Here is a 16923-nt window from a genome sequence, read left to right as displayed (position 1 = left end):
AGTTCAAGCCCTGCATCGGGCTCTGTGCTGACAGTTCAGAGCCTGGAGCCTGCTTCAGATTCTGTGTCTCCCTCTCTCTTTGTTCCTCCCCTGCTCATGCTCTGTCTCTCTATCTCAAAAGTAAAGATTTAGGGGCGCCTGGGTGGCTCAGTTAAGTGTCCGACTTCGGCTCAGGTCATGATCTCGCGGTTCGTGAGTTTGAGCCCTGCGTCAGGCTCTGTGCTGATGCCTCGGAGCCTGGAGCCTGCTTCGGATTCTGTGTCTCCCTCTCTCTCTGCCCCTCCCTTGCTCATGCTCTGTCTCTGTCTCTAAAAAATGAATAAATGTTAAAAAAAATTTTTTTTTAAGATTTAAAAAATAAGAAAAAAGAAATATAACATTTATACATTCATTCATCCATCCCATCAATAAACGGGAATTAAACACATACTAAGTGACAGATAGTGCTTATAGCAGAATTTCTCAATAAGCATGATATTACTTGATATCATTATATACATTTGTTACAAGGACTTTACAGTATCAAAATAACTGGGATCTACTAGATGGTACTAAGAACATTGCATTTATTTTTTTAAATTAATTTATTTATTTTGAGAGAGAGAGAGAGACATAGAGAGTGAGTAGGGGAGGGGCAGAGAGAGGGGGAGAGAGAATCCCAAACGGGTTCCTCGCCATCAGCATGGAGCCTGATGTGGGGTTAGAACTCACCAACTGTGATATTATTACCTGAGCTGAAACCAAGAGCCAGATGTTTAACCAACTGAGCCACCCAGGTGCCCCTGAACATTGCATTTCTTAAAATGCATGGGGCAGTCCCATGAAGTAAGAATTGTCCCGTATCCTTCATACTTTTTGACATCCACTGGGACATATCTTTAGGTAGAAGTGGTTTTTTAATTATCTGAACTTAGAACCTAACTCCATTCTACAAATAAATACCAAATATTTTCTGCACATGTTTAACAGATTTAAATTTTCTAGGAATATTTTGTTAGAAATTTACCACAAATTATTCAACATTTAAGCAAATAACATCAGGAGCAGCATGCTGCACAAAGTTTTTGAGTCTCTGGTATAATATACTTGTATCAGTTTACATTTGCTGTGGTCTCATTTACAAGATTCTACATATAGATGCAAACATCTATGTTATTATGTCTACTAGTCAACCTCGACATTTTCACATATAAGTACACACTAGTTTATAATAACCAACTCTGCTTTTATTACTCTTTTATATTTATAATTAGGCATTGTGTTGCTTTTTTGAAATTATGTACATATGTATGTTATATTCATTTAACATACATTCTTTATTTATTTAAGGACAGAATTATAATCAGACCATAAAATATCTATCATAAACAGGGGAGCTGGACTTTGATAGAACTAAGAGTTGCTGGTTTTCTTCCTGGCTAAGTTTTGGAAGGTTATATGTTTCTAGGAATTTATCCATTTCTTCTAAATTGTTCGACTTGTTGCCACACAGTTTTTCATGATATTCTCTTACAATCCTTTGTATTTCTGTGGTGTCCATTGTTTCTGCTCCTTCTTTTCTGATTTTGAGTCCTCTCTCTGTCTCTCTCCCAGTAACTCTGGCTATAGGGCAGAAGTTCATCAATTTTGTTGATCTTTTCAAAGAGCTAGTTCCTAGTTTCATTGATCCATTCTATTGTTTCCTCAGTTGCTGTTTCATTTATTTCTGCTCTGATCTTTATTATATCCTCTCTTCTACTGACGTTGGATTTCATTTGTTTCTACTTTTTCTAGTTACTTTAGGTGTAAGAGTAGGTTGTTTATTTGAGATTTTGCTTGCTTCTTGAGGCAGGCCTGTTTTGCTATAATCTTCCCTCTAGAACAGATTTTGCTGCATCTGAAAGGTTTTGGATCATTGTGTTTTCAGTTTCATTTGTCTCCATGTACTTTTTTTAAAATTTTCTCTTTGATTTCTTGGTTGACTCATTCATTGTTTAGTAGCATGTAATTTAGCCTCCATGTATTTGTATTCTTTCAAGATTTTTTTGTCATGATTGATTCCTAGTTTCATATAGTTGTGACCAGAAAAGGTGCACGATATGATTTCAATATTTTTTTTTAATTCGTTGAGACTTTTTTTGTGGCCTAATGTGATCTATTCTGGAGAATGTTCCATGTGTACTTGAAAAGGATGTGTATTCCACTGTATTTGGATGAAATTTTTGGAATATATCTGTAAGATCCATCTGGCCCAATGTGTCATTCAAAGCCACTGTTTCTTTGTTGATTTTCTCTCTGGATAATCTATCCATTGTTGTAAGTGGGGTGCTAAAGTCACCTAGTATTATTATATTACTATTAATTTCTTCCTTTATATCTGTTAATAGTTACTATATGTATTTGGGTGCTCAAATGTTGGTGCATAAATATTTATAACTGTTATTATATGGTTATATTCCTTTTTAAATTTTTTTTTATTTTTAAAACTTTAGTTCTATTATAGTTAACATACAGTGTATATTGATTTCAGATGTACAACATAGTGATTCAACAATTCCATACATCACCCAGTGCTCATCATGCCAAGTACAGTCCTTAATCTTCATCACCTATTTCACCCATGCTCCCCACCCACCTCCCCTCTGGTAACCATCACTTTGTTCTCTTAGAGCTAAGAGTCTGTTTCTTGGTTTCTCTCTCTTTCTTTCCCTTTGTTCATTTGTTTTGTTTCTTAAATGCCACATAAGAGTGAAATCATATGGTATTTACCTTTCTCTGACTGACTTATTTCATTAGGATTATACTCTGTAGCTCCATCCATGTTGTTGCAAATGGCAAGATTTCATTCCTTTTTATGGCTGAATAATATTATGATATACATATATATATATATATATATATACTATACCTTCTTTATCCATTCATCTATTGATGGACCCTTGGGTTGCTTCCATAATTTGGTTATTGTAAATAATGTTGCAATAAACATAGAGGTGCATATGTCCCTTTGAGTAAGTGTTTTTGTATTTGGGGGGTAAATATCCAGTAGTGTGATTACTGGATGGTAGGGTAGTTCTATTTTTAACTTTTTGAGGAAACTTAAGACTGTTTTCCACGGTGGCTGCACCAGTTTGCATTCTTACCGATAGTGCGAGAGGGTTCCTTTTTCTCCACATCCTTGCCAATACTTGTTGTTTCTTATGTTCTTCATTTTAGCCATTCTGACATGTGTGATGTGATATCTCATTGTGGTTTTGATTTGCATTTCCCTGATGATGAATGATGTTGAGCATCTTTTCATATGTCTGTTGGCCATCTGGATGTCTTCTTTGGAGAAATGTCTGTTCATATATGGTTATATTCCTGAAACAAGAAAGAAATAGAAAATTTGAACAGACTGATTACTAGCCATCAAGTTTAATCAGTAATCAAAAAACTCAGAACAAGCCTAAGTCCAGGAACAGATGACTGCATAGGTGAATTCTACCAAACATTTAAAGACGAGTTAATAGGATACCTGGGTGGCTCAGTTGGTTAAGCATCTGACTCTTGATTTCAGCTCAGGTCATGATCTCACAGTTATGAGATCGAGCCCCATATCAGGCTCCACGTTGGGTGTGGAGCCTGTTTAACATTCTCTCTCTCTCCCTCTCCCTCTGTGTCCCTCTCCATCTCATGCTCTCTCATTCTTGCAAAGAAAAAAAAAAGAGTTAATACCTTTTCTTCTCAAACTATTCTAAAAAATAAAGGAGGAAAGATTCCAAATTCATTCTATAAGGGCAGCATTACCCTGATACTAACACCAGATAATAATACTACAAAATAAGTCTTCCCTGGCAAGGGAAACAAAAGCAAAATTAAACTATTGGGACTACACCAAAGTAAAATGTTTTTTCAGGGGTGCCCAGGGGGCTCAGTCAGTTGAGCGTCCGACTTCGGCTCAGGTCATGATCTCACAGTTTGTGAGGTCAAGCCCTGTGTTGGACTCTGTGCTGACAGCTCAGAGCCTGGAGCCTGCTTCGGATTGTGTGTCTCCCTCTCTCTCTGCCCCTCCCCCGTTCATGCTCTGTCTCTCCCTCTGTCAAAAATAAATAAACATTAAAAAAATTAAATAAAAAAAAAGCTTTTTCACAGCAAAGGAAACCAGGAGCAAAATAAAAAAGCAACTTACTGAATAGCAGAAGATATTTGCAAGTGATATATCCAATAAGAGGTTAATATCCAAATATACACAGAATTTATGCAACTCAATACAAAAAAAAGCAAAAAACTAATAATTCAATTTAAAATGGGCAGAGGACAGGTATAAACATTTTCCCAAGGAAGACATCCATATTGCCAATAGACACATGAAAAGATGCTCAACATCATTCATCATCAGGGAAATGCTAATTAAAACTGCAATGAGATACCATCTCATACCTGTCAGAATACCTAAAATCAAAAAGACAAGAAATAACAAGTGGTGACAAGGACATGGATAAAAAAGGATCCTCATGCACTGTTGATGGGAATGCAAACTGGTTCAGCCATTGTGGAAAACAGTATGGAGAAAGGATGATATCATACCATTTGAGACAGCCTGGATGGATCTAGAGTATAATGCTAAGTGAAATAAGTCAGTCAGAGAAAGACAAATACCATATGATTTACTCATATGTGGAATTTAAGAAATAAAACAAACAAAGGAAAAAGAGACAAACCAAACAATAGATTTAACTATAGAGAACAAACTAGTGGTTCCTAGATGGGAGGTGTGGGGATGGGTGAAACAGGTGAAGGGGATTAAGGGTACACTTGTAGTTATAAGCACTTAGTAATGTATAGAATTGTTGAATCATTATACTGCACACCTAAAAGAAAGAGTCACTGGTTTTAATAATTCCATATCTTTAAGAAATTGTTAATAGTATTTAATTTGTTTTTACAAGGTATGTTAAGAAAATGTCTGCAGACAAAGAAAACTCCTGGTTGTCTGGAAAAGTTGACCCTCCCCAGGAATTCTCTGCCAATAGATTTTAAGCATCTGAGTTTATATGCTATGGCTGTTTCACTCAGATTACTTAGAAGTTCGTGCCTCTCTACAAACTGCCCCCATTCCTGGTGTCTCCTGGGGAGGGTTGTGAAATCATCTTTCCAAAAGTTTGGATTTATTTCTACAGAGGTGTGACATCTTTCCTTTGAAGGGAAGAGCACAAGTAAGGGGGACTTACATATAGTAAAAGATTGACAGAAGTGTACCTTGTCTAAGATCATGCAAAAGTGAGCAAGTGTTGGCACAAAAACAGACACATAGACCAAAGGAAGGACGCACAGAAGTATGGCCAACTAATCTTTGACAAAGCAGGAAAGAATATCCAATGGAAAAAAGACAGTCTCTTTAACAAACGGTGCTGGGAGAACTGGACAGCAACATGCAGAATGATGAAACTAGACCACTTTCTTACACCATTCACAAAAATAAACTAAAAACGGATAAAGGACCTGAATGTGAGACAGGAAACCATCAAAACCCTAGAGGAGAAAACAGAAAAAAACCTCTCTGACCTCAGTCACAGCAATTTCTTACTTGACACATCTCCAAAGGCAAGGGAATTAAAAGCAAAAAATGAACTATTGGGACCTCATGAAGATAAAAAGCTTCTGCACTGCAAAGGAAACAATCAACGAAACTGAAAGGCAACCAACAGAATGGGAAAAGATACTTGTAAATGACATATCGGACAAGGGGCTAGTATCCAAAATCTATAAAGAACTCACCAAACTCCACACCTGAAAAACAAATAATCCAGTGAAGAAATTGGCAGAAAACATGAATAGACACTTCTCTAAAGAAGACATCCAGATGGTCAACAGACACATGAAAAGATGCTCAACGTCGCTCCTCATCAGGGAACTACAAATCAAAACCACACTCAGATATCACCTCAGGCCAATCAGAGTGGCCAAAATGAACAAATCAGGAGACTATAGATGCTGCAGAGGATGTGGAGAAATGGGAACCCTCTTGCACTGTTGGTGGGAATGCAAACTGGTTCAGCCGCTCTGGAAAACAGTGTAAAGCGTCCTCAAAAAATTAAAAATTGGTCTGCCCTGTGACCCAGCATAGCACTGCTAGGAATTTACCCAAGGGATACAGGAGTGCTGATGCATAGGGGCACGTGTACCCCAATGTTTATAGCAGCACTTTCAACAATAGCCAAATTATGGAAAGAGCCTAAGTGTCCATCAACTGATGAATGGATAAAGAAATTGTGGTTTATATATGCAATGGAATATGACTTGGCAATGAGAAAGAATGAAATATGGCCTTTTGTAGCAACGTGGATGGAACTGGAGAGTGTTATGTTAAGTGAAATAAGTCATACAGAGAAAGACAGATACCATATGTTTTCACTCTTATGTGGATCCTGAGAAACTTAACAGAAGACCATAGGGGTGGCGGGGGGAGGAAAAAAAAGAGAGAGGAAGGGAGGAAAACCATAAGAGAATTTTAAAAACTGAGAATAAACTGAGGGTAGATGGGAGGTGGGAGGGAGGGGAAAGTGGGTGATGGGCACTGAGGAGGGCACCTGTTGGGATGGGCACTGGGTGTTGTACGGAAACCAATTTGACAATAAATTTCATACTAAAAAAAAACCAAAAAAAAGAAAAAAACAAAAGTGAGCAAGTGTTAACAGCTAAATGAAAATCCAAATTTTCTGACTCCTGAGGCCAAATAAGTTTTAATCTACTACTGTATGTTTTACATGTTGGAAAAAAAGGGGGGTGGGAAATGAGAATATCTGTGTATGGTCAGGAAAATCTATCTCCTTCTTTGAGCTTAATGATTAAAAAAAAGTGGCTTATGCTTCCATATGAACATCTTCCACTGAATCTTCTTTTCCTAAGTAATTTCACATGCATAGTTGCCTTGGAGCCTCAAGGTAACAATCCTGTTACCCCACTTTGTAAGTGTCAAATATTAATTGACAAGGTGGAGATCGAGCTCTCTGAAGTTCTAGTCAAACTTCTTTCATATAGCAGAGTATTTATGAAGGGAGTCAATGTTCACCTTTATTATGATTTTAAAATGTCCTCATTAGCCAATTATGCTGGGTCCTCCTATGACTCTGCCATCATCTTACTCAGTCACCCACCCCCCACCCCCCCATCTCTTGTGCTTGGTACGTGAAGGTTTCTTCCTTCATGTTGAGATCTTTCCCTATGGCACTACCAGATAAATTTTATGTAAGCAAATTATCAGAATCCGATGAGAGATTTCAAATACAATGTGACCCTTGGACTCACCTAAGTCTTGGGCAAATGTCTGAAAGTCACCATAATTCAGTTTATCATAGCTTTATATCTGTGATTATTTGTGCTTTATAACATTTTTTATGTTTATTTATTTTTGAGAGACAGAGGCAGAGGAGGGGAAGAGAGAGAGGGAGACACAGAATCTGGAGCAGGCTCTAGGCTCTGAGCTGTCAGCAAGAGCCTGATGTGGGGCTCAAATTCACCAACTGTGAGATCGTGACCAGAGCTGAAGTTGGACGCTTAACCGACTGAGCCACCCAGGTGCCCCTATTTGTGCTTTATAAATATCCACAAGAGGGTTATAAAATCCCAGGCATTAATTGAACCCATAAAGCTATCTGAAAATTTATGTGGATGGTAAAGAGAAACAGAGATGGGTCTGGTTCTACTGGGAATCCAATAGGTCTTTGACAGTGTGGACTCTTTTCTTGTTTTGCTTGTGGAGGTGGTCCAAAACTAAAGTAAGAAAACTTATGCAGGATATAGGGGTGAAATACAAGGCAAAAATGTAGGAAATTGAAGAGAACAAGAATATATATATATATAGTACATTTTGTAATTAAGAATGTAAAGGGGAATGCTCAAATAGTATGCTGTGAAATAATAATAGCACATAGCAAATGGAAAAATTTTGCCTGCACAGGACAGAAAACTCAACCAATAGTGACAACCATTAGGACAATTCTTCTTCAACTGGGAGCAATCTGGAAGTAGGTGATCCCTATTTGGTCTGGAAGCTCATGGTGAAGTCAAGGGTCTAGGGCTTTTCCTATCTTTCTTCCGGGCTGTCCTCCACATGTCAACCAAGTCTCCCATTGTGGTCATAGAGTGGCTGCTGGAACTCCAAGCATAGGTCTCACAAAATACCTAAACAGGAAGGGAGGAGGAGTGGTTAAAAGAAGACTTTCTTTTCATGCCTTTCTCTTACCTAAGAAGCTGGTCTTTTCCTCAAGTTCTCATCAGAGCAGAACTTGATGACATGCCTCTAGACCAATTATAGTCAAAGAGAAATGGGATTTCCATGATGGTTTAAACCAATCATATATAATTCATGTCCTGGGATAACACATATTACAGCAAGAAAGAAGGTAGAAAGGCCAATGGGTGGGAAAACATCGGAGTCTGTCACATAAATAAATAAACACACACCTATATACATATGCCCACATAAGTATGCACATGCACAGACTAGCAAATATAGGCATAGTCATACTTATTTTATATATTACCCTTAATCTCAATGTTCTTTTACAAATCTTAATATGTTTTGTAGATTTTTATTTCTGCTTCAGTATACATATAGAGCCATCTCTGTTTTTAAATTACTGCGGAGTATTCCATAGCATGAATGTGCCATTGTTTATGTAGTTAGTCCCTAATTGGTGGGCAATGTGTTAACCATGCCCTTTTTAAACCCCCCTAACACGATCACCACCCGTTCCTGGTCATAAGGACTGGGTAGGCCAGGTAACTTAACACCAGTTGGTAACTTCACATCAACTGTGATTTCTTTATTGGTTCAGTTCAATTCAAATGCATTAAAAAGTCATTAAATGAGTAACTCCTATGTTTCCGGTACTGGACTTAACACAAGGAGTACAAAGATTAGTAATACACAATCCCCCAAATCAACTAGCTTACAGTCTATTTGATTACCTCTAAATAAGTACTGAGATAGAGGCAATTACACGGTGTGATGGCCATTCAGAAGAAGAGCATTTAGGCCAAACTGGGGGGTTTAGAGCAGGCTTCCTGAAAATAGTAACAGTGTACAGGATCCCTAAGTTCAGGCCTCCTCAGCCGTGCCTGACTCACTGCATGTGCACATGCTCGGTGCTGTGCTCCACAGGGGTTGAGGGGCAAGAGCACTTACACAAACATGAAGCTCCTTGCTGTGCCAGAACCAAGAAAGTTCTTTATACTGACGCCTGCGTTTCATGTCTTCTGTGGGCACCAGTGAAACTATGGCAGGCTAACCTGTTAATCTGCAAATAGAGTAAACTCTCCGACCCTTCACAATTCTTAACAAACGTGCTTCTAGAACAATAGGATGTTTTATGATCATCTTGTTCTTTTCCTGCCTCAGCCATTTCTTCAACGAGCTCTGGTTCCTTGAGTAGAAAATAGTATTACAAAGACACATCTTGGTACTAAATATGCTCCTTAGGGTCAGCATGTCCCTGGGCTCAGTCCTTCTCAGTAGACACAGCCAGCTACACGCACGCACGTGCACGCACACACATACAGTTGCATCTATTTTTTATTTATCTATATCTATATGTTAACAACCAAGAGTTCACACCAATACCTCCCCCACCAAGCTCAAGAATGTATTCTTATTTTCTCCTTTTCTGTGTTTGTACTTCTCCAACAGTGAGAAAACCGGCTTCCACTGTCTTAAATTTATATTTACTTGTTTGACGACCCCTCCAGATTTGCTCCGCCAGAGCTCCCCCAGCTTTCCGCCAGGACAGAGGGGTAGAGGACCCCTCGGCGTCCACCTGGCCAGCTGCGGTGGAGTATGTCCCAGGGGTCGCCCGAGGCACAGACATGCAGAGCTGCAGGAAGGCCTCCCAGAGGGCACCCCCGGGCTGGAACGACCTGGAGCTTCACTTCCCCAGGGCGCAGCACCTGCCACTTTGCTGCAGCTGCGGGAGCCAGCTGGGACCCACCCGGGGGCCCTGGGGAGTTTGTCCCAGACGCGGATGTGTGCGGGGCTGCAGCGGCTTGAGTTCTAGGTGCAGGACATGGAGTATACAGCAAAGTTTTTAGAAGAAAGCATGATCACCTCACTGGGAGAGGCCTGAGGAAGTACTGCTAACCATGTACACTGTCATCAAAATAAAAATCTTCTTGGATTCACATAAGCCACAAGTTAGATCCAGATCATCGCCCCCATGACCATCAGAAGGCCATCCCCATCTATGAGGGACCGCAAGTTGAGAAATTCCTGAGCATACTCAGGCTCCAGAAGCAGATGACACCATGAAGTAGGCAGCTTTGTCCAAGATCTTGAATCAAGAACGTTGTCTTCATTTATCTACCCTTTCTCCCTGACCTGGAAAATTCTCTGATCTAGAAATTTTTTTAAAACCCTTCCTCTTTTATTTACAAAATTAATCAATGAATCAGTTTATTCATTTTTATTTGTTTGATTAATTCCCCAGTATTGTAAATCTTCAAACTCTGCCGTCGTTCTTGCTTCCCTATATATGCTTTCCTTGCCCTGATCAGTAGTTCTTCTGTCCCATTCCATACTAGTGCCACTTTGAGGATACCCTCCTCACATCTTCAGAGTAGGGATCAAGGCTGATATTATAGGTTGAGCTCCAGGAGCAAACTCTGAGATAAAGTTTCATGCAAAGGAAAACTGTTAAAAAAATCAACATTCATGGAAAGAAGGGGAAGGAAGTATGATTGAGCAGAGACAGAAGTTGAACTACAATGGGATTCTAGCAAAGTCTTAAGTAACTGCACTGGGAACTCTGGAATATATATATATATATAGTTAATCAAAGTTGTTGCATAGTAACCCAAAATGGCTAGGCCTTTAAACCCTCACATGACAAGTCATTGGATATAAGATACCCTGGAAAGGGTGTGGTGTTGAGCAAGGCAACTGAGATCAAGTCTGAAGGAGCTAACAGGACAGCGAGTCTTTTCTTGAAGGGGATCATTGTAGCTCATGTCCATATCCATTACTGTTCACTCCTGGTGCCACTCAGAAACATTTCTTCAAGGACAATACACATATATATGAAGAGTGATTCTTCCAGGATTCTAATGTACCTCTCTTCCCAAAAGAAACTTAGAAGAGAAACGTTAATGGGACAAATTACAGTTCCTGCCTAGAGCTGGTCTTAGGACCATGATACTCATCGTCTTTCTCCTCTAATATCCATTCTAGATTCCTCTTACCTCAGCACTACTTCTGATTTTGGTGACTTATCTATTGGTGTTACCCAGACTCCCACACCTGAGGGGTGTTATTAGTCTCAGGACACCATGTCCTCTTGAGGCCAGGGTTGCTGACATGTCTATTTACCATTACAATTGAGCAAAGGAGTACAAAAACACACTCAAGTGTATTATCTGGATGCCACACATATTTACCCCTTGTGTAAAAGCACCTCCACTGCCTCCTGAAGACCAAGGTCCCATTACCCCCTCCAAGATGGTAACTCCTCTCCTTGTTGGCCAGTCCCTTGACACAAGGAATCTGAAGTGCCTAGTAGCACTTGTAGTGGCAATTGTAGTCTATATTTCAATGGGAAGCTTGCTAGGTCCCCTTGCAAAAGTGTCCTCCTTTGGAATCCAGGACCTCTCACCTTATAGAGTGTAGAATTATGGAGCCAAAAAGGACAAAGTCTCTAGTGGATCATTAGGAGATACAGTAATTGAGGTCTCTCCTACTTCCATCCCTTAGTTACTGGACCTATGCATTCATCTTACTTGGGGATACAGTGTCATATAAATTTTTTTTAATTCAGTCTTCTGGAGGATGGATACCTTTTCTTACAAAGGGCTGCTTCTAAGCTAGCATTTCAACTGTGTCCTCAGAAGATCATTTTAAGGCTCTATCAGGTAGGTCACTTCTGATTACAATGGTATGTGGTATGACCAGTGGATCCAGTAGTCATAAGCCCACTCTCATACCTCCTTTTAAAAAAAAATTTTTTTGGGTCGCTTGGGTGGCTCGGTTGGTTAAGCACCTGAGTCTTTATTTCAGCTCAGGTCATGATCTGGTCGTTTGTGAGATCAAGCCCCACATTGGGCTCTGTGCTGATGGCACAGAGCCTGCTTGGGATTCTCACTCTCCCTCTCTCTCTCTCTGCCCCTTCCCTGCTCTCTTTCTCTCTCTCTCAAAAGAAATAAACTTGAAAAAAAGTTTTAAATAAAGAATTTCTCTTTATTAAGTAATTTCTACGCTCAACGTGGGGGCTCGAACTCACAACCTGAGGATCAAGAGTCATATGCTGTATAGACTGAGCCAGTCAGGTGCCCCTTCCATATCTCTTCTGCAGTAAAATAGGCTCTGTGTTCTGACACAATTTTATATAGGATCCTTTCTCAGGGATAAAATATTCCATAAGTTTCTGGATAGTCATAGTGGCTGTGGAGGGCATTAACATATAATGCAAAGATTTTCATACTCTGTTTTTCCACTATGCTCATCCACCTCCTTGCTCCATTCTTTAAATCTTACTCTTTTCTGTGTATCTGCCTGTGAGTCCTGATATATTGCAACCTCAAGCCACTTCTTTCACACAAAGTGGATAAACAGGTGCATCACCCAAACGCCTGCCCATCAGGAGGATTTTCCCTCACTAGTGTCTTTCAAAGCCACTTCCGAATGAGGCTGCAGTGTGGCTGCTTCCATTTTTAAGCACTGGCATACTAAGCTTTTCTATTTGTAAACCAAGCTTGTAGATTTTGCTTTTCCGTCAGCTGAGGATAAGAGATTCCCAGTATGATCAAAGTGAGGTGAGGGAGAGGTGCTGGCGCACAGTGGTGAGGGTCACGGGCTACTTGCTCATGCAGCTTGTTTTTGCTCTCTAGTCCTTCGCGTGCTTGAGCTCGTGCTCATCTCACAATAGACTGCTACAGGATTCTAGCAACCTTACATGAACCCAGCTCTGAATGGGTGGTTCTAGAAGCATGGTCATTTAGTGTCTCCTGGTCAGGCATTCCATCTCTACCAATGTCCATTAGCACCCCAGATGTTTTTGTTTCTTTTAAGTATATAATGTTGTTTATGCCAGAATCTCAGGAATGTGCACCATTATTCTCTCGCTGGGACTTGCCATAAACCGTGCTGCTACATTGCATCTTTCCTGCCACTTATCTCTAATACCATGGGACTTGTGGGGACTTACAGCTCAGGTGGCAAAGCTGCTTGCACTGCAGCTTGAATTTGCTGAAGAACTCTTTTTTGTGCTGGCACCTACTGAAGGCTGGCATCATTTCTCGTCACCTGGAATATGAGCTAGATAAGTATTCTCTAGTGTGGAATATGCTGACTCTAGAACTGAGAGCAACCTATCAAGGATAGGAGTTCCCACTCAGTACTGGGAGGTCAAGGTATAATGATTTGTCTTTTACTTTGGAAGGTATGCCCTAGCACACCACTGACCTCAAGACTACAAAATTTTGGGGTGTCTGGGTGGTTCAGTTGGTTGAGTGTCCAACTCGATTTCGGCTCAAGGTCATGATCTCAGTGTCATGGGATTGAACCCTGGATTGGGCTCTGCATTGAGCATGGAGCCTGCTTGGGATTCTCTCCCTCCCACCCTCTGCCCACCCCTCCCCTCTGCCTCTCTCTCTAAAAAAAAAAAAAAAAAAAGACTACAACATTTTATTTATGTGTCAGGATTCTCATTCTTTATAGGGTTCATCTTGCATGGAATGTATGTGTCTTACTAAGTCCTCCAGCATGCTAACCAATCTTATTCATTAGCTCCAATTAGCATAACATCATTGATATAACGGATCAATGTGAAGTTCTCTGAGATGCCCAGATGGTCCAGATCATTTTGGCCTATATTCTTATAGAAAACATAGAATTAACATAGCTTTGGGAAAAACTGTAGAAATGTATTATTTACTCTATATAAATGCAAACTGTTTCTGATGCTATTTTTTAATCAGAATATAAAAGAGTATATTTGCCAACTTAATTGGCATGTGTCATGTACCTGAAACCATATTAATTTATTCTAGCAAATATATTAATCATACATAGTACCATGGTTGCAATTAGGGAGACAATTCATTTAAGTTTGCCATAAACTATCATTTTCCAAGAGCCATCTTACTTCTTCTGGGGGCCAGGTAGTCAAATTAAATGGAGATATGGTAGAGTCCTCCATTTCTACAAAAGTTATAGCCTTAACTTTTGCCATCTCCCTATCTGGGGTTGTGATATTAGTTTTGGTTCTTAGATGGGACTGGGGGGATGAAGAAATATTTTCAGAGTCTTCTACTAGGGATTCCCCGTTATGACAGCCCATACCCTAAAGGCCAAGAACCCAAAGTTGGAGTTATGCCAACTACAACATAGGTCAATCCCAACTACACATTTGGAGATCATGAAAATGACTGTTGGGCAGATCAGTAGATCCAGTAGGTTCACTGTAAGCAGGACCTTGGTCGAAACTCCACAAACCTCCATTCAGGAAAACCATGATGATACTTTGAGTATCTTAAGATCTATGTTAACTGAGACCTTTGTTTCCCACAGTCTCCAAAATGTTTGTGATAACTAACTATAAGTGACTATTCAGTCAATGGGTTCTACACCTGAAAAACAATTCAGGTCCAGGATCATAGCAAGACATCAAAGCATATAATTGCCCTCAATTTAGTGTCCATCCATCTCTTTTTCTTCTAACCGTATAAGCTGAGTTGTACCCTTATTGGGTGCCCATCTACTTTGCCCCTAGGCATACTGTGTCCATTAACCATCTCTATTTTTCTGCAGATCAGGCCCCCTTAGGTACCCTATGACTCTGCCACTCATTAAGAAAATTACATCCATCTTGCTTCTGGCAGTTAAGTGGCATTACCTACTCTGTATTGTTTTGGAGTCTTAACATCCCTATTGCTATTATTGAGCCTAATTCTGTAACTTTCCCACTTTCCTAATTCTGTAATCGTTCCTAATGTTAACCCTGTCTTATCGAGGACTTTCCTCACTGAACCTTTTAGTGATGCTGTTGCCCCTCCCGTGAGTGCATTACTTATGACCTTGGGAATGATGTGCCCATTAGTCCTTTCCAGGGTACATAATCATCTGGTGTCTTTTTAGCCTTACATATATATCCATTTAAGCATGCCCATTTCCCTGGGCATTTAATCCCTTTCTCCACTGTCTACCATAGCAATTTTGGCATTTCACCTTCATCTAGCATGAGCCACCTTTTTTCCATGTTTCTAGCATCCATACTAGTGGTGAGTTCACACTGTCTCCTCAGATCTTTGACAGGCTGTTAAATCTTATATTTTGAGAAGTGTCCACAAATCAGTAAACTCTCCTTTATCCAACTGTTCTGCCTGCGTGATGGAGTGGCCTCAGAATCCAGTTTCTGTAATACTCCCTCAGCTACTACCAATACATTATAATTAGGTCTTAAAACTCCTTTAGGTAAGTCTCTTTCCTTCCTTATCAGGCCCAGCATGTCCCCCAACTATGTTATGTTGAAAGTTAACCCTAATGATATAGGCCTAATGACCAGAAAGAAAAATGGGGGCAGATCATGAGGAAGGCACTTTCTGCATGCAGGGAAAGACATCTTAATGGTCCTCAAGAAGGAAAGAGTGCTGGCTTTTAATGGAGATGGGCGATCACTTCTGTGAACCAGGAGGATTCAAAGAAGTCAAGGGTTCAAAAGCTTAAATAGCATCTACCCAAACGTCTCCAGCTTGAGTGTCAGTGTTCTATATTTTTGAACCATGGCCCTGATCTTGGCATAACAGAGTTGCTTTGATTCAGCAATTGGCCTTTTCCAATTATTGATATCAGATTAAAACAAAAAAACAAAAATCCTCTGTGTCTATGTGTACAAGTACACATACAGGCACATACATGCCATTGGAGTACACAGGCATTTAAAGAAATTTCTGGAAGGAAACATTTTACCACGGTTAAATATATGGAAGGGAGTATAATGGGAAGTTGTGGAGAGAGGAACTTGAACTATTTACTATACATTCTTCTGTATTTTTTACAAATATTTGTACAATATTTTTAAAGTATTAGAAACATTAGAATGATCATTGCCATAAGAGGAGAGAAATGAAAGAAGTCTTTAGTAATGTTCTTTATTTTCCCGCAAGATGCTTGACCTCACTTGACCTCATCCCTTGGGGAGAGAAGGGATATGTGAAGGCCATTGTGCAATGAACCAGTCTCTTGCTCGTGGAGAAGTGAGGGGGAAAGTGCTTGTTATCTGCAGTCAGCCATATTCTTTTACTTCTCTTCAGAAGGGGGTCGAAGAGCTTTGCAACTAAGACCCAGGAGCAATGGAAACTGCATCAGAAGCAGAGCAACCTGTGTGCCTGTTAAAGAAAATCATTCAGTTGGGGGTGGTCTGTACATGATACCACAGAAGGAGTTGAATCTCTGCATTAATAACTTTTCTTGGGAACACCTGGCTGGCTCAGTCGGTAGAGCATATGACTCTTGATCTTGGGGTTGTGAGTTCATGCCCCACTTTGGGTGCAGAAAAAGAACAAGAACAACTTTTCTCAGCTTTTTGGTAAGTTTGCAGGATAGAATGTGCCAAATAACTCACATAAATAGAATAAAATTTCTGTCTTTTATAGCTTTTGGTTAGACAGATTTTCAATACATTTGACAAATGTATTTAAGATGGTGTATTTGTTTCCTGCAGCTGCTGTAACAAATTATCACAAATTTGGTGTCTTCAAACAACAGAAATTTATTCTCTCACAGTTCTGCAGGCCAGAAATCCAAAATCAGTTTCACTAAGCAAAAATCAAATCATCAGCAGTGCCACACTCCCTCTGGAGGCTCTACAGGAGAATCCCTTCCTTGACTCTTCCAGTTTCTGGTGGCTGTCAGTATGTCTTGGCTTGCAGTCACATCACTCCGATTCTGCCTGTCTTCACATACCCCTCTTTTCT

Source organism: Prionailurus bengalensis, chromosome C1, assembly GCF_016509475.1.
Source record: "Prionailurus bengalensis isolate Pbe53 chromosome C1, Fcat_Pben_1.1_paternal_pri, whole genome shotgun sequence".
Taxonomy (NCBI): Eukaryota; Metazoa; Chordata; class Mammalia; order Carnivora; family Felidae; genus Prionailurus; species Prionailurus bengalensis.
The sequence above is the reverse complement of the archived record's forward strand: the minus strand, read 5'-3'. Positions refer to the sequence as shown.